The following is a 19,620-nucleotide window of genomic DNA, read 5'->3' as shown; positions in this document are numbered from 1 at the left end:
CATCTGCAGATTTCACCAGCCATCGTCTCTCATCTGAAGGTCTCATCTGCAGAAATTGTCTAAAGTTCATTTACAGAAACACTAACGGCAATGAGGAACTCATGGTTGCTCTGTGTTCGTCTGATTTTTGAAGACAGTGACGTCACGATTATTTAATTAACTCAATTTTGCTTTAATGAAACGTTACGAACCACTTCTTTGCCCTTTGTTGTCACCTATATAAACTGAGGGTATACTTTTTTTCTCTCATTCGGCAGAAATTTGGACCTGTAATTTGTCACCTAAATATTTGGGTCATGTAATTACCACTTGGGAGAGGTGAAGTGTGGGTTATGTTGGTGGAAATCGTGCATCCATTTGATACTTCGTTCATGGATTATGAGAGATGAACAGAAGTGTTAACTGGCCATTGGTACAAGCAAACACAAGCAACGTTTTGTGCTTTTGACTGAGTTCTAACAGTGGGTTGGCTTGCACTACTATCTCTAGAGGCTTGCGGATGAGTAATGAATTTCGTTGCCGTTGAAATGGTGTGTGTTATCATGTATTGTCGACGCGTGGAGTGCCGTTGGTTTTCACAAGAATCCTAACTTGTGAAACTTATTAACTTAACGATAATAATGAAAGACCAACGGCATTTGAATGAACACCGAACATAAAATGGAGTGGTTGTGGCGAGGAATTAAATTATGTGGGGTATTGGTATGCATTATATTATTATTAATTTTTATCACTATTTTAGAAAATATTTACACTGAAAATGAGGCTCCTCTTCGGGTTAGGCCGCCGCCCACGGCCGGTTTGGCGGTAGCGTTAACGAGGCTCTGCTAATCAGAGCCATTTACATAAAGAGCCTCACGGATAATAAGCATTTATTTAAATGTTAAATTTCCATTGGAAACGCAAGCTAATTCGTCTAGTTGAAAATAAAATTTATGTGGCTTTTATGTGAAAACATTTATGTATATATAAAGATATTTTTTAATACTCCGGCACGACCAAAGTCAGAGAGGTTTACAATAATCGTTTCAACGATAAATGTAGTGAAAGTTATACAGGATGCTTCAATTAAAAGCAACTGGGCCCACTTTAAACTCATGCACGATTCCACTCTCCCATTTGAACAGTATACTTCGTATTTTTTTTTTATTTATGGATATTTTTGGCAAGTAAACTTGCCAAAAATTTCATTGATTCGAACATGCTGACGCCAGGTTTAATTATGAATAATTAAATAGATATGTACTGGGAGAAACACTAAAATCACTATATAGTGATTCAGTGCTGATTTTAGCACTGAATCACTATATATGTTCGAACTTGCAATTAGTTTCGGAAAACTTGTTTCGAAGCCTCAACAAACGGGGCACATTTGAGAAGTAAATTCGTCAATTATTTAAATTTACATTTTACAATCCACTTGGATCACAAATATCACAGTCAAGGAAGACTCAGATCTCTAACGAGGAAAGTCTACACTGAAATATTGTCTATCAAGGGGTTTTATAAAGCAATGCATGGAAGTCCATATGGAAAGGAATGATATGAATCGAAATGGGTAATATATGGTTTGGATATGAGGCATTCAAAATTTCAGCGCTGTCCGATTATTCATTCTCGTTTTAGAGTATTTTAAATTGGAGCTCCTTATGGGCAGCTGTCCTCACGGCGTCAGAAATGACAGATGTCTTTTCAAGATTCAAAGTGTTCTGTCAGAGTTTGTGTTTTTTCGGTTCTTTTTTTAATATCAGAGTTGCCAATTTGTTATCATGTGCTACTATCATGGCTGGGAAGTGGATCGTTCTAATGCTTTCTTGTTAGTAGACTGTAAGGGTGGCTGACCTTTTCTGATAAGTGGATTCTTAGAAGCTGACGTAGGAACATGTGCTGTCAAAATCAAGTTAGTGTTATGAGTCAAAATGTCAGACAGTTTCAGTTTCTAGATCGCGGAGCGTATTCTTGAAAACTATTCGTTCGCAAAGATAATTTTTTTTTATTAAAAATTACACTACCCAACATGATTTTTACCTCCAGCAAATCAATGGTTGTTTATGGTCAAGTTTTATGTATAGAATTTAAAATCAATCATAAAAATTTCCTATCACGTCTCAGTTTTAAGATATAGATAGATAACTGGATTCTGTACAAAGGTATCATTACTGTTTGAAATACAATTTTTAAACTTATTAACTTTTGGTTGGTTTTGTTTATTGGGAAAGTTAAGCAAGTACATCATTACTGTTCTTGCAATATAGTATATTTTGATTTTGATGCACTTTTCCAGATAAGTCAGTATTTTTATTAATTTTATTACACCATTCAACTGTTCAATATATAGTGTATGATAAACTACGCTACAAGAATTCACTTTCAAATTTACCAATTGCTTTTATTGTTTTTAGGTTAATGCATTGTTAAAATGGAGAAGACAAAGCACAGAACTTGCGTCAATCACCCAGACAACTTTTGCTATGTTTGTGGACACTTAACCCCAAAAACTCAGAGGAAGAAAATATACAATGTCACAAAAGTTGCATATTCATTGTACTTCAGCTGCAAGATCCGTGACCAAGAAAAAAATTGGACTTCACATATCTGTTGTATTGTGCAACGAACTTAAGGCTGTGGTTATATGGCTAGCTGAGAGCATTGCCTTTTGCCGTCCCTATGGTGTAGCGCGAGCCCAAGAATCATTTCGACGACTGCTATTTCTGCCTGACAAAAATAAACGGTATTTCCAAAAAGAGCAAGCACTGCATCAAATATCCAAATATCCCATCAGCAATTAGGCCAGTGCCACACGGTAAAGAACTCCCAGTACCTGTGCCACCAAAATCTTGGGGTATTGGAAGTAGTGATGAAGCTACAGAAGAAATCGTTTTACCATATGTCGCGGAACCATGTACTTCACATGATTTGGACTACGAGCCAGAAAGAGAAAAGGCCACACACTACATTAAACAAGAAGAATTAAGCGACTTGATGAGAGACTTGGGCTTACCCAAAGAGAAGGCTGAATTACTCGGATCCAGACTACAACAGTGGAACTTACTCGCCAGAGGTACAAACATTACAATATACCGTAAGCGAAATGAAGAGTTTTCAAGATATTTTGCAATGGAAAACAACATGTGTGTCTGCAAAGACGTCGTTGGTCTTATGCACGAACTGAACACTGACCACAATACCTCTGAATGGCGTTTGTTCATTGATGCGTCAAAGCTAAGTTTGAAATCAGTATTGCTTCATAATGGAAATACTTTACCATCAATTCCTCTTGTTCATGCAATTGGCCTGAAAGAAACTTATGATAGTATGTCCCAGATTCTTGCTGCTATACGTTATAATGACTATGGTTGGAATATTTGTGGTGATCTCAAAGTGATTGGACTACTTGTTGGGTTGCAAGGTGGTTTCACTAAATACTGTTGTTTCCTGTGTTTGTGGGATAGTCGTGCAACAGCCAAACACTACGTCGTACAACACTGGGATAAGAGAGATGAATATATTCCTGGAAAAAGCAATGTAAAATATGTTTCATTGGTTGATCCACAACAGGTTTTTCTTCCCCCCTTTACACATCAAGCTTGGACTGATTAAGAATTTCACTAAGGCACTGGATAAAGAAAGCAGAGGATGCGCATATTTACTGAAATTGTTTCCAAATTTATCTCATGCAAAGCTGAAGGAGGAAATTTTCATAGGTCCTCAAATAAGAAAGCTCCTAAAAGATGAAGAATTTCACAGAAACCTGAATGATGTTGAATTAGCTGCATGGAGATCTTTCAAGGCTGTGGTACACGAATTCCTCGGAAAGAGAAAACAAGAGAACTATGAGCAACTGGTGACAAACTTGCTGAAATGTTACAAGAACATGGGGTGCCGAATGTCATTGAAAATGCATTTCCTTCATTCCCATCTGGATTTCTTTCCCGAAAACTTAGCAGATGTCAGTGATGAACAAGGGGAGGCTTCCACCAGCACGTATCTGCAATGGAAAAACGATACCAAGGTCGCTGGGACTCTGCCATGATGGGAGATTACTGTTGATTCCTTAAACGGGAAAGCAAACTGCAGTATAAAATGAAATCATTGAGTGGGAAACATGTCTAAATAACATATATTGTGTGTAATAATTACAACCATGTATGCTGATATTGTACAAAAACAAGGCATTTAAAAAATACGCATATCTTTTGATGTAGACGTGACAGAAGTAAAAGATTGGCTTATTTAAAAGTATGACTTATTTAAAATATGCTTCTTAATAGGGTCGGGGTTCCTAAAGCTCATTAACTCCTGTTTGGAGGCCCAGAGTGCTGCATATGTTTTTTGTTTTAAGCGAAAAAGCATTCTCGTTCTGTGCCAGTTCAAACAAACTAGTCCTCGCTGGGCACGGTGGATATAACGACTGTCCTCACCACACTGGTAGAAAATGTCCGAGTCTGAATCTCGTCAATGAAGTGAGGAAACATTACGAGTTTTTCTCACAACGAGATATTTGTCAGTCACACGCAAGGATTTCATGGTTTTTAATCCCGGAAACGTGTTTTTCTTCACGCCAAACAACAAATCGATCATAGAATACGCGCAATTTACAGACACGATATACTGTCCCCACATAGCCTTCGTTGGGTCTGTAATGTGGTGGTAAATTAAGGCCGCTATTGCCCTCGAAGGTAACACGGTGAATATAACCAGGGTGTTGCCATGCCGGGTGGAAGAGATCCGAGCTCAAATTCTGTCAATGACGCGCGAAATTTTTATGGGATTTTTCCACAACGTGGATCGTTCTCAAGAGAAGGTCGTATGGTTTTTTTCCTGGAATTTTTTTTTTTCCCCCAATGAACAGATCGAAAAACGCGCAGTTACAAACATAATGTGGTGATGCATCGTATCCTTTGTTGGTTCGGCGATTAATACTCATCTAACTTAGTCTATTTTTAATAATGGAAGCAAAGTGGCCTGAGTTTGTTAAATCAGTTTCAATTTCTCCACTATAATTTTTTTAAATTGTGCTGTTTTAGATTAGATTTCATAATCGATTACTGTATTTGGATTACTGAAGTAATAGATTATGGAAATCATTAGATTATGCCATCACCAGTCAGAACCAATAGAAAGGAACTTATATTGTTTGCATAACAAAAGGTAAGTTGGTTTTGTTGCTAATTTATAGGGTTCAGTAGCTAATTATTCATTTCAGTCATTTGTACCATATTAAAATTTGTTTTTAAATAATTATTTTTTAAAATTATTTTAAAATAATTATTAATTGTTAAATATGTATTATTTATAATAAATAAGGAGTTATTAATTATTAGTGTAAATGAACAAAGTTGAATAAATGGAAACGATAAATTTTATGAAAAGAAGAAATAAGAGAACTTAAAAAAGAAATAATAAATGAGATATCGCTTTGCTCTGATTACAAACGGAGCAGTGCAATTCGTAGGAGCGCAGAGGGACACCTTTTATTCGGTAGCCTATCCTTATGATTCAGTCTACATTTGTTTTTTCGTGCACGAAAGTCGGGCAGGTGTGGCGATGTCAGTTTTTTTTCTTTTTAATTTCCAAGAAAGTCTGAGGAGTTATTCGTGCGTTTAAACTTTCACGGCTTGTTTCGCAATGTAAGTGGATACTCGCTTGTTCCGTGGCAGACATAAAAGAAAAACGAAACAAAAAATAAGTACACGAAGAAAGAGCTCTTTCAGGTTAGAAGAAGAGCTGCTTCCCGGCAGGCAGCTGTCACCGCCTGGCCCGGCCCATAACGTTAATAAATTATTCTGGCACTTCGGCGGCTGGAAATAACTCTGATAATTACACGCAATCGTGCTGGTAAAGAATTAACAACGATTACATATACTCTAATTTAATAACCCCCTTAGAAATTTTCATATATAAATACCCCTTTTCCAAAGGGGTTATTTGTCCATTTTCTGACCGAGGTTTTCTACTTTCGCAACCAAGAGTATTGATGCGCGCTGTAAAAATCATGCAGCATTCGGAAAAAAAAAAAAAAAGAGAAAGTTTTTTGTTTATTCCTATGCCTGTTTTATTAACAAAGCAAAACAAATTTCGGGGGAAAAAAAATTAAAATCTCGCAAGTTGTACGGTACGTGTTCAAATAGAAATTTCCACAAATATTTTTATAACTGCACATAAAAAATCATCTAAAAAACAAATTACGTTTTAATTTTTCTAAGATCAAAGAGGTTAAAATATAAGAGTGGAAACCGCTTCCAAGTTGAAGCCAACTGTTGAAGACAATCATAAACATCATTCATCGGTACTGCTTTGTTATGTGGTATGTATTATAATTGCTCGACTTAAGAATCAAATTACAAATATAGTACGGTAACTGATTTTTGTTGTTCATTTATAATGCCACCCTGTTTAGCTTTCGACTAAAACAGGCAGTATGCAAAAACAGGCCTACAAATGCAACTTCCCAGAAATTACTTTTCACAGGCAAAACAGATTTCGGGAATGATCCTAATTCTCTCAGGTTCAGGTTAATCGAATGTAAAATTATCAAAATTAGAACTTAGTATTAGTAGTGGCAAGTGTTGCAAGAAAGGAAGCTTATAAACCATCAGCAAAAAAAAAAAAAACCTACACATTTCACTCATTCGTATCCTCCAAGAATTTGTCTAGTTCTTCCTTGAATTTATTTAAACCATCCACTTTCACAACAACAGATGGAAGTTTGTTCCAACAATCAAACCACTCACTGGCTGAAAGCAAACTTCCGCATATCTGTTCTGCAACCATCCTTCCCCAATTTGAATTTATGCCCCCTCATGACTTTGAGCAAGTGGAAGAATCCCATCAGTCTCAGGACACTGCAATTTCCAGAACTTAAGCCTTTCTTGGTAAGAGTACCCGGTTGTTCCCCTCACAAATCTTGTTGCACTTCTCTGTACTCGTTCCAGCTGCTCTACATCCTTTCTAAAATGAGGCCTCCAGACCAGTATGCAGAACTCAAGATGTGGCCTACCCACTGCCTTATACAATGGGATAACACCTCCTTATCCCTGCTAGCAAAATTCTCGTATATCATTGACAAAACCCCATGAGCTGTCCTTGTAGCCTGTCTGCATTGCTCAGAGAACTTCATATCTGACTGCACAATTACCCCAGGTCTCGATCGCATTCCACTACTCTGAGTGTAGTACAACACACACTTGGTACGTTAATCTGGATTAGTGCTACCCATACGAAGTACCTTACATTTGTCAACATTAAACTTCAACTGCCATTTCTCAGCCATCTGCTTAATTTTCCTAGATCTTATTGCAGTAGCTCACCCTGATTACTGCCATTAACCACACTTATAATACAATTAAAAATGAAATAATAAAATATTAGACGGTAATGCGCATAATTCACTATTTCGAATTGTAATATGCAATACTAAATTACGCGCTTCCCTCCTCACTTAGCTAATTATCCGGTTGACCTTTGATTTTCTTCAAATTGTCAGCTTCAACTACTTGCGGACGCAACTTGTTAATATAATCAACGACTCGCCGACTAAAATAAAACTTCCTACAATCTTGTTTAAATCTCTTCATATCTGAACTTTATATCTGAAATTTGAGTTTTTGGGCCCCTAGTTCTTGAATTCTTTATAACAGTGAAAAATTTGCTTTCATTTATTTTACTAATCCCCTCTCAGATAAACCTCAATTATCCCTTATAAACTTCAATCAGGTCTCATCTAAGGTGCCTGGTTACCAAGCTCTATAGACCACATAATCAAAATCTTTCCTCGTACGGTCGTCCTTTTATCGATTTAACCATGCAAATTGCCCGTATCTGGACCCTTTCAAAGTCCCTTTCAAAAAAAGCTGAATGTATTTTTTCAGATGAGGTCTCCATACTCGGACACAATATTTCGCATGCAGTTCTTACAATTGCCTTTTACATTGGGATTATGTCCTCCTTATCTCTACAGGGTAACGTTCGATAAATCATCGAAAGAAAACAATGGGCTTTCCAGGCCGGGTGTTTACATTGCTCAGAAAACTTCACATCTGTCCATATCGTAACTCCCAGATCCTTTCTTTTTCTACTGTTTTTAATTCAGCAAAGTTATCTTAGGGCTGCTGTTCTCCAAATATAAGATCTTGCATTTTTCTCTATTAAAACAAAGCTGCCGCTTTTAAATAGGATAATATTCTTGTAGTTTCTATCTTGTAAAACTCTAATCCTGTGTGGTTATCCTGGAATGATTTCTATTTGGGCAGTACAGTGGTTATAATCACCGTCCTCCCCACACTGAGGAGAAAATTCTGGGTTCAAATTTGAGATGATGGGAGTTGAAGCTGCATACATTTATTTTGATATTCTTAAAGTGCTGGTCAAATATGATTCCTTCATCCCAAGTAACACCGAAGTCCTTGTGGTGAGAATATGGCTCACCCCGCAACTAGTGATTTTAATGTCGAGATTGTTCAAATGGTATTTGATGGGGTGGAAGATTTTCGTCGGCGTGAAGTATTTCATACATTTGCATAGGTTAGGAAGTAATTTCCGTGGCTTCCCGCCGAGCCGTACAATGTGGAGTGACACGTTAACTGATCACCTTCGCATGGAAACCGTTTTGATGTTTTTATGTAACATAATAATTGCACTGAGTCTAAAATCTCTCTTTTTTGGGGTTTGCGTATTGAGTACAGGGGTGACAAAGTAGTAATTATAGACTTTTGGGATGGAGTTGAAATCATCGAACAGCAGGTGATGGGAATACAAGATCAATGATTCTTTCCAGAAACTGAAAAAAACAGACTGCGACAACTACTGCTGAATCACCTATTAAAAATGGACTTCACACAGCAGCATGACACAATGTATACAGTAAAATCAGAGGAAAATATATGCATGCAAGAACCTTCCATTTATGTTGTCTTTTTTTTCCCCCTTTGGGAATAGAGGGAGAAAAAGGTACTGGAGCACAGAGTCTCGTTGACATTTTTAGAATTGTTCATACATCAAGTTGACAGTCACATTCCAGAGACGAAATAAAAACCTGATTTCCTGCAGTTTTCTTTTTTCTGGTCGTCTTCGTTGCATGAGTAATAAAAAAGTCATAGCCGAGTGGTCAGTCACGAGGGTACATAAGTACACGTGCTTTGAATGACCGGGATTCAAGACGGTGACTGCTAAATACGGTGCTGTTTATTTGTATTCTGTCTACCTTTTGAACTTGTGTGAACATCCGGGAGTATAAATAGAAAATTTAATTATTTTAACTCGTTATCAAATTTCTAGTAAAGCATTTTGATTAACTTTTGGATGAAGCACATTATAATTATCTTGAAATGTATTTTTAATACATCAAAATGTAGGCCATTTTGTTATACAGTGCTACAGAAATGGCGATGATATTTAATGAAGTTTCCTCACGAAACCCCGCGACTTTTTTTTAATATGTAATTGTCATCATTGGGGTATTTGATGATGGCGCTGCACAAACAACGGAATTTCTGTACCGAAACATAACTATTATATACAGTATCTCTCTCTATACGTTAAAAAAAGTGTTTCTCCTAGTGATGTTTATTCAAGCCAATGGGAGAAGAGAACGGGGCAATTACGTCACGACAAATGCAATTAATTATTGACAAGTGCCTTCATAACGTTCACCAGCCTCGTGCTTCCCTGTTACAATGGAACGTTTGATGTTCCATTGCAACATTTTTATACATTAATGAATATTGTATATTTGCAAATACAGTAGTTTAGTATTTTGTAAATATTTTAAATATTTATATAGTTTGTAAATATAAATTTAAAATATCATGCCCCAGACTAGAGCAGCAAAGCAACGGGCGCAAAGTGGCAGGAGTGCTGTAACATGGGGGAGAACTGGGGGGGGGGGAGGATTCTTCAACACATCACAACCTGAAAAAAATTTGCAACTTGTGCAATGTTTGCCGAACTCTCTGGAACAGAACATGATCTAGCCAAGGAGGATGTCTTTGTAGTAGTAGTAGTGGCATGTGATGCAAGAAAGCAAGTGTATGAGCTTATGAAGCATCAGCCAAAAAAAAAAAAAAAAAAAGAATCACACCATTCCCTCCAAATGCATGTCCAGTTCCTCCTTAAATTTATTTAACCTATCAACTTCCACAACAAGAGATGGAAGTTTGTTCCAGCAATTAACCACCCGCTGGCTAAAGGCAAAGTTCCGCACATCTATTCTACATCTGTCTTTACTTAATTTGAATTTATGCCCCCTTAGGTTCGTAATCTGAACAAGTGGAAGGATTCCATCAGAATTCAGCGTGCTCAACCCATTCAAGGCCTTATACACCTCAATCAGATCACCGCGCAGGTGCCTAGTCTCCAGCCACTGCAATTTGCAGAACTTAAGCCTCTCTTGGTAAGACGATCCCTTCATTCCCCTCACCAATCATGTTGCTCTTCTCTGTACACGCTCAAGCAAATCGACATCCTTCCTAAAATGAGGCCTCCAGACCTGTACGCAGTACTCAAGACGTGGCCTGACCATTGCCTTATACAGAGGTACAATCACCTCCTTTTCCCTGCTAGCAAAATTCCTATATATCATTGACAAAATCCCATGACCTGCCCTGGCAGCCTGTCTGCATTGCTCAGAAAACTTCATATCTGACTGCACAAATACTCCCAGGTCTTTTTCATTTTCTACCACCTTAAGTGCAGTACCACACAGTTGGTACTTTTCTCTCGGGTTACTTCTACCCATATGCAGTACTTTGCATTTGTCAAGGTTAAACTTCAGTTACCACTTCTTAGCCCATCTTCCCAAATTATCTAGATCCGTTTGCAGTAGCACACTGCCATTACTGTCATTAGCAACCCTGCCAACCTTTGTATCATCTGCAAACTTCGACACTAAGCCTGATATACCTTCATCAATATCATTGATAAATATACAAAACAACAGTAGACCTAACACCGAACCCTGTGGGACTCCACTAATAACTTTAGTCCAAGAAGAGCAGCACCCATTGATTACCACCCTCTGTCTTCTCGCACTTAACCATCCTTTTATCCATTGTAGCAACTTACCCTTAATACCATTCTGCTCCAATTTGTACAATAGTCTTCCATGTGCAACAGTGTCAAAAGCTTTCCTGAAATCCAAGTATATGATATCAAAATTATTTTTTGCATCCAGTTCCTTTGTGACCACATCATAATAACCAATCAAATTTGTCAGACAAGACTATCCCTTAACAAACCCATACTGTGTCTGAATTATTGCTGCAGTCTTGTCTAGATGATCCAGATAAGTTTATGCGCTGGTCCCAAAGTTATTGTTGGTGACTCTGTTGTCGGGGAGACGGGAAATATATTGTGTAAAATGGATAGATGGAACAGAACCAGGGTATGTCTGCCAGAGGCAAAAGTTGATGACGTTGTAAAGCATATATTATCTTTTAAGGGCGGAAAAGGTGATATTGTTGTACACGTTGGGCACTAATGATATTAAGAGTAGGAGACCGGCAGAATTACTTAACAAGTACAGATCAATGTTGCAAAAAAGTCGTGAGTTAGGGTTAAATTTGAAAGTGCCTGCAATTCTGCCCAGACACAATAGGAGGGAATACATGATGAGAGCCTTATCAATCAATTCGGCCCTGGAGGGAATGTGCTAGGCTCAAGGGGTAGAATTTTTTTTCAGTGCGGTCTGTGCTTGTTAACAGGAGAGACTGCTTCTACAGGGATGGGATACACTTAAAGAGAAAGGGTGCAAGAATATTTGCTGATGCTATCGAGGCAGTGTTAGGTGGGTAGGAAAACTGCTAGCTTGGGGGAATTCACAGACTAAAAGATTAACAGTAGCCGTAGGCAGAGGTGAAGGTGATTCTTGCACAACTTCTATTAGAATAAGTAGCGACCTGGAGCGAGGGATGCTGGGAGTTTATAAAAGGGACGTAAATGCTTCCCCGTGTGTGTGTATCTTTTCTATAAATTTTAGTTCCTAATTTAGTGCCCGCTTTGTATATTGTAAGATTGAGAAAATTAATCTTGTTGTCAGATTCTACTTCAAGGGTGTATTTAAGTCTTTCATGTATTGCATTAAATTTAATAAAAAGACTATCAATTTTCCGGTCTCGAATGGGTTTAATTTCGCGATAAATGATAATCATTACCCTATTAAGGATTGCATCATCGAGTTACAAACCAAATTAGAGAATCATCCGGATAAATACCGAATCATTCATGAGACAAACGCTATTATTAATTCACGGTTAGTATCTCAACCAAACATGAGTAAACAACAGCTATCCGACATTGGTAAACTAAGGGAAAACCGGAATACTATCCTACAAAAAGCTGATAAGGAAGACACTATCGCGATCTTAGATAAAAACACGTACATATACAAAATGCAACACATTCTCTCCGACACAAATACCTGTAAGGTCGATAACACGTACAATAGCTCCAGACTAAAGAATAAACTTGACATTATCTTAAGGAGGCCAACAGCCAGTAAGGAAATTAGCCTACACACGTTACAGCAAATCGGCATACGGAGCAACGTTCTTCCATACATGTTTGGCATCACCAAACTTCACAAACCAGGCCACCCCTTACGGCCAATCGTTTCTTTTTGTAAATCTGCTTTCGCTAATCTATCAACCTTCTTAGTTAAAATTACATCACCCCTTGTGAAATTTTCAAAATTTAGAGTTTATAACACCGGCCAAGTCTTTGAACACATAAATACCATTACAATTTCCGAAAATGACATCTTAGCCTCTTTTGATGTAATTTCTTTATATACTAATGTTCAACTGGATTTCACGCTACGAGAACTTTTAAAGATGGACAACACCTTAGCCAAGCGCACTTCTCTTAACATTAAAAGTATTCTAGAGCTCATTTCGGTTTTACTTGACGCCAGACACTTTCGGTTTCGAGACCATATATATGAACAAACATTCGGACTTCCTATGGAATTAGCTATCTCAGACCCCTGTCGGAAATTTACCTAGCTACTATTGAACACCAAGTACTCCAATCTTTTCCTTCGGATATCAAGCTTATATGCGTGGCGCTGACGACGTGTTATTAATAGGAGACAAGTCCACTATTGATAGTCTTTTTATTAAATTTAATGCAATACATGAAAGACTTAAATACACCCTTGAAGTAGAATCTGACAACAAGATTAATTTTCGCAATCTTACAATATACAAGGCGGGCGCTAAATTAGAAACTAAAATTTACAGAAAAGATACACACACGGGGAAGTATTTACACTTTCAATCGCATCACCCACTTAGCACAAAAAAGTCTGTTCTTTACAACCAGGGTTACAACGCTATTAAATGCACCCCTTTACAGGGTGATTTAGCTACAGAATTACAGTATCTCACAAAAACGTTCATGGCTAGGGAATAAATACCCTTTACAATTCATTCGACATACAATCTCCATTGTAGGAAATAGGATCAATAACCCACGCAATCACAATAACAAACAAAACACACGGATCGTTCTCCCCTATCACAGTCAACTTCGTCAAGTGTTCGCCAATACAGACAAAACATTAACATTTTCATCATATAACAAACTGGGGACTATATTTAACACATACAAAGAAACTCATGAATATTCGATACGTGACATCAACAACATCCTCTACTTGATTAAATGCCAATCTGGTTGTAATGCATGCTATATTGGGAGTACCAGCACTACATATGGCACAACTAAAACTTCTAACGCACGTGCGTATTATCACCACATTAGCTTTAAGACTAATGAAGCCAGCACGAAACTCACGCAGCATGTACATGCCCATAATCACAACCCACTAATCGATTCGGCCATTACAATTATAAAATTAAAATCAAGTTATAAATTTTTCCAACAGGAAGCAAGCACTTGTTATAGAATGGTGTCGCCGTAATACCGTATTAGACGTTTTAAACACGAAACTTCCAACGAACCTTTCCCCCATTTGGAACCATGCACATATGAAGTTCCTAATGTCCTAAAATGCATCATGGGAACTGGAGATCTCTTTAAGTACACAACTCCTTTTTCCTTCATTATTGCCAACCGAAGACGTTATTACGAAAGTCATCCGTTATGACTATTGGCTTGATTTATTATTTTTTCACAGCTTTAACAAATTTTATACAGGACAACCAGGGGATGGAGCAGTGCACGTCTTCCTCCTTTGGGCTGGGCAAAATTTCTAAATTACAGTTGTAATAGTCTCTACTCTATTTATATTTCAACAGTTTTATCTTTATGCAACTTAATTGAATTTCCACAACTTTCGCCTAAAACACCGTACAACTAAGCGGTTATTTGAAATGGGTACTGTCAATTTAAGCTTTGCTATTAATTTTATCAACAATCCTATTTGTTGATTATATTTGAGCATTGTTTCCTTGCCCCCATTTTCACTTTCATTATGCAACTCCAATTTCCTAAAGAAAGGAAAGCATACATTTAAAATGGCAGTAAAGTACCTATCTCTAGATCAGACCTCATTTCAAATGCAATCATAAATTAAAAACATGAATTTACATAGCCTTTGGTTGGAAAAGAAAAGGTTCTTAAAGAAATTTTTCACAAATCATAAAACTCACTCGCTTAGGAATTATCCTCCAAGTAGTTGAATGTATCTGAACAGCGCACAGTCAAGGATAAAAAAAGCATTAAAACAGGAGAAAGAAAGAAACACGTAAATACAGAAAATCATGTAGCTGTACTGAACGCATGAACGTTTCGTTGCTTACGTCAGCATTATTTCCAACAATTTCCTTTTCACCCAGGGTTACGATGCTTGGAGGACAGTGGTATGATGAAAATGGAATGGGGAGTGTGATTAAATTGAAAGGAACATTAGCAACTGCATTGCTAACGACAGACTCAACTTCATATTTAAAAATAATATAACATGCATATTAGAGGTGGAAGATGGGGAACAGGAGGGACTCCGTTCCACGAATTCTTTGTGTTTGGTTCACAGTCATTATAGTTTTTCCCATAAAATGAAAATGAGTCTTCTCAGCGAGAACGTGTTTCAAAACTTGAACTTTTTACCAATAAAAAAGAGGGCTGTGAGCCATCTCTTCTGTTTATCACTGGATATGTGGGTAAAACTGGAGCTAAGTCTTGTTTGCTCGCTCTTGTAAGAGTACTCAGTTTGTTGTATTTACCTCAGTATATACTTGGATTATCATTTGTTTCGCGACTTCCGAGTTCAAATCTCTTCAGACACTACAAGAATTCTTAAAAAGCTCTTGCAGAAGATCTCTAAAAACCTCTTTCAAAAATCTCAAGCAGAATGAGAAGGACACTATCGTTTCATTTACGAAAAGATTTTTTCCTTCTTATGGAAACTTTTTTTCATAATTAGCCAATAAAACATGAACGTGAATCTCATGAATTCGTCAATAATATATTAAAAACGATATTGAAGAAGGAATAAAAGGATGATATCAAAATTTGCGGTTGATGTAAAGATTGAAAAGTCATTAATGATCAGTGCAAACAGCGTTCCCTCGGGATGAATTGAATAGGCTTCAAGAATGGTCAGAAAAGTGGCAGCCATGTTTTAATAGAGCAAAATGCAAGATCTTACACTTGGAGAATAGCAACCTCAGAATAACTTATACATTTTGTGAGGTTTAATTAAAAACAGTAATCCCGATATACAAGGCAATTGTAAGACCGCCTTTGGAATATTATGTCCAAGATGAATTGAAGACCTCATCTGAAAAAAGACACTGGGCTTCTTGAAAGGGTCCAAAGATGGGCAGCTCATATAGTGAGATCGGAAAAAGGGCGACGCAACCGTACGAGGAGAGACTCCGATTATGTGAGTTACACAGCTAGACAACCAGGTACCTTAGAGGGAACCTGACTGAGGTTTATAACGCTCTGAGAGGGAGTTAGTAAACTGAATAAAGGTGGAATTTTCACTCTTATAAAAAATTCCCGAACTAAGGGCCATAAATTCAATTACAGGAGAATATGTTCAAATTAGATTGTTGGAAGTTTTCTTTTAACTAGTGAGTTGTTGATTACTGGAACAGATTGACTCTGACGGTAGTTGAGTCTGACAGTTTGAAGAATTAAAAAGTCAACTGGATAGTTACCTACGTGAGGAAGAAAGCGCATAATTTGTATTTTCTTATATACAGTACTTTTTTAAAATTTTTTTTTGGCTGGTACAGCAAAAGCCTGTGGCTTTCTTGCACTATATGGCTAATATTAATACTAATACAAAATCGATAAACTTATATGAGACTCAATTTTTTTCGTGACATTTAAACAGGGTATGCCATGATTCGTGACATCAGCCGACCAGGTTCGCTCCTCCATCGTCAAATTTTTGTGAAAAATTACCATTGCAACATCACTGAAAAAATGACTTTTATGATCATCGGATTGTGTTGCAGCTCGTACATGAATCACAAGGCATCCTCCTGCGTTAATTACATCGACAGTCTCTACTGCAATCTTCTGGATCTCCTGAGTGATTCTGCTTCTGCTGTAGTAGTGTTTATGTTTGTCAACGTGTTTGCTCGTGTCATGGGTTGGATCTTCAGGGCCTCCAAAATCCAAAACCGCACTCGTAGATGCACCTTTCAACTATTACTATTTGTTTTCGTTCGAATTTGAGCTCTGCTCTATGTAGTATTTCGCTTTAAATTGAACGAGATACATTCTACAATTCAACTTTATACTCACGCTTTATCATTACTCCCCTACATCTAACGTAATTGATATTTCACATGTGATTATCATATAGTATCCATTACTTTTGATAACAAATAAACTTTTTTGATATTTCCTCCCTAAACCATACGAACCTTGGTTTGTTTGTTTAAAGTAGTTTAGTACTGAGAAGGTACCTGAAAAATGTTGGAAAATTGCATATAGCTAATAATTTCGCAGTGGAATAGCACCTATAATATATTCATGCAGGACCGAGCACTCCATTTTTCTAACAGTGTGCAAGTAAGATGAATTGGATAATATTTGTATTGACGATTTATTGTAAACTCTACTGACTTGATTGTCGTGCCGGAGTATAAACAGAAAAAAATTATTTAAACTAAGTGTACTCACGTACACTATTATTAGTTACTTGTAGTGTGTCTTGTTATCAATAAAATAAAAAACAAAATCTTGATGAGCTAGGAAGAGAATTCGTATTAGCATTAGTAAAGCCAAATAACGTACTGAAGAGGACTATTTCTGCATCTCATTTAATTCTGCTTTGAATTTAATCAGTCACTGTCTTTCTTACACTGCGAAGCAGCAATCCGCTGTCCTTTAGTGAACTATATGAGATACGATCTTCAGTTATTCCCCGATATTTTATATCTGTGTCCCTGGTTCTCGTCTAACATAGGAAGAGAGAATTGCCCTCCCTCCCTCATTCATTTTAAGTTAAACGAAAGAAGCTGGAGGAAGACTGAATGCGCAACCATACAAAAGAAGGAAAATTCGGATTAATCAGTCAATTGATAAACTATTTTAACCTATAGAATGCATAAAAATAAACGATTCAGTCTTAAACAGCGTATTTTCCCGATTTTGAGACTTTAAAGGTGTAAGTGTTAAGATTTTTTTCTTAAAAGGGGGCAGGTGAGCTTCGAATACTTTTAAATTTATCTTTATTTCGTTTTAAATCAATTAATTACAATTTAAACTTTTAAATAATACCTTGAACACGCTTTAGAAACCCAAAACTTTAAGAATATTTAGAAAAAAAATACTGTTTTATTAATTTTAAAAAATTTTGTCAGAGCTGAGAAAGAAATGACACGCGATGGTTAAACTTGAACTCTCGGGTTCACTTTCCACCAATTCACGTTAATAACGGACCAACCAAGTAGACCTGAACAGACGTTATTGTATTTGAATCATTGGCCCACTTCAACAAGTTATGATTAATCCGAAACTACAACGACGTTACTCCCTCCATTTACGATTTGTTGGAGACTTTCGAAACACTCAAGAACAAGTTTTGTTTTTACTTCAGATTTCTTTTTAGTTTTTTCAACGCGGACAGTTAGAAGCGTTTATCACAAGTGGGGGCTCAACACGGCCAAGTGCCACTTTACCGTGTAGCTCAAAATAAGCTTACGTCGATTAGGAACGTGCTCTGGACAGATGCCAGAAAGATCTGTCGGCGTGATGGTGCAAATAGTTTCTGTTACGGTTGACACGAGACCCGACCAACAGCGTGCGAATATCCTTTTCTTTTAAAATGGCTTCACCGGATTTCAAGTAAGTGCTGCGACATGGAACTCAAGTTGGGAAACAACGTTCCTTTCACGCTCTCTTACGCAGTACCGTTACGTCAAAGACCTCACTGCATTGTGTAAAAGAAGACCGGTTTTTCGAAATAAGAAAAATCAAATATGCAAATATATACTATATTTTAACAATATTTTAGTAATATTGAACTCATTTACAGTCAATGCACGTTCTTTTAAGATAAGGAAGGTATTTGTCGAAAATATTTAAATACTTTCGACAAACACCTTTGTATCTTAAAAGAACAAATTTTACAATCTGTCTGTGAAAGCTTATCTCCAAAATTTACTGGCGAGCAAACAAACCCTAAAACAATTACCAGGATGTGACAAGATAAATGATGGTAACATTGAACGTAATGAATCTTGTAAGTGCTTCGGATTACTTTATAACCGATAAAAAAACGAGTACGAGCAATGATATTTTCAAAAATTTAAGGTGAATGGTGCCCTTTTTTAAGGGCATTATTCATCGAACATTTCTTATATTTTAAAAAAGCACTGGTAACAAAAGTAGTTAAATTCAAAGGAAGATTATTTTGCTTTTAATTAGCTGTAAAACATTTAACCCTAACGGTTATATTTGGAGTTTCTGCACTTCTCACTTCGTTCATTAAGATATGATAGTTAGCATTCGTATTTTCACTAAAACAGTCGCGTCAGCCCAAAGGAATGTAAGAGACAGGTTGGGGAAGCGTTGCCCAGCGACTCATGGTGAGTCCAACTGGTTTCTCTTTATCAGATCACTCGTTATGTTTCAAAACGTGAGTGGGGATCTCCAAAGTGAAACGCGATCGAAGCCCCACCAAGCTGTTTGCCCTCATCGCGTATAGATTAAGGTAAAGTACTTTATATCGACCTCAACTTACTTCCATTCCCTGTTCCTTCCTCCCCACAATGACACAAACATTAACATCTAGACAGGTACAGAGAGATAAACAAAAATCTTACTTGTTGTTTGGCGCCTACGCTGTTATCCTGCGTTCGAGTCGTTGGTTGTAGATTGTCGAGCGACCAGGGACTGGTGCTGGGGCAGGTCAAAAACAGCAGCCTCTTTCAACGGCTGTCCGTACGCTATTGTAATGGACAGGGTCATTATTATCGAGATAAGGAGACAGGAAATAAGTTGTTGTGCAGGGCTGTTCGCTCCATACAGGCAGAAGGCGATAGTTGGCAGAAAAGTTGAAGAGGCAAACAGTCTCGAGTCAAGGTTCACGGCTTATCAATTTTCTGTTTATACAGAATGAGTCTAACACGTTATTGGGGAGGGAGGGGAAGAAGCGGTAAACAGTTTTATTCTGTTCTATTGGTGAGTAATACTCTT

At 37.2% G+C, this 19,620-nt stretch overlaps 1 protein-coding gene across 1 annotated transcript in view; it reads right to left on the bottom strand.

The window, feature by feature from the left end:
• The window catches only part of LOC150090443 (integrin beta-PS-like), a 268,161-nt gene extending 248,608 nt beyond the window's left edge, over positions 1–19,553 (bottom strand). The window contains exon 1 of the mRNA XM_090389885.1: positions 19,248–19,553. The gene's annotated coding sequence lies outside the window, so the exon portion shown is untranslated. The remainder of the gene's footprint in view (positions 1–19,247) is intronic.
• Positions 19,554–19,620: the final 67 nt, after the last annotated feature.

This window comes from Mastigoproctus giganteus, chromosome 2, assembly GCF_048544385.1.
Source record: "Mastigoproctus giganteus isolate SK-2022 chromosome 2, ASM4854438v1, whole genome shotgun sequence".
NCBI lineage: Eukaryota > Metazoa > Arthropoda > Arachnida > Uropygi > Thelyphonidae > Mastigoproctus > Mastigoproctus giganteus.
This window is presented reverse-complemented; position numbering and strand designations above follow the sequence as displayed.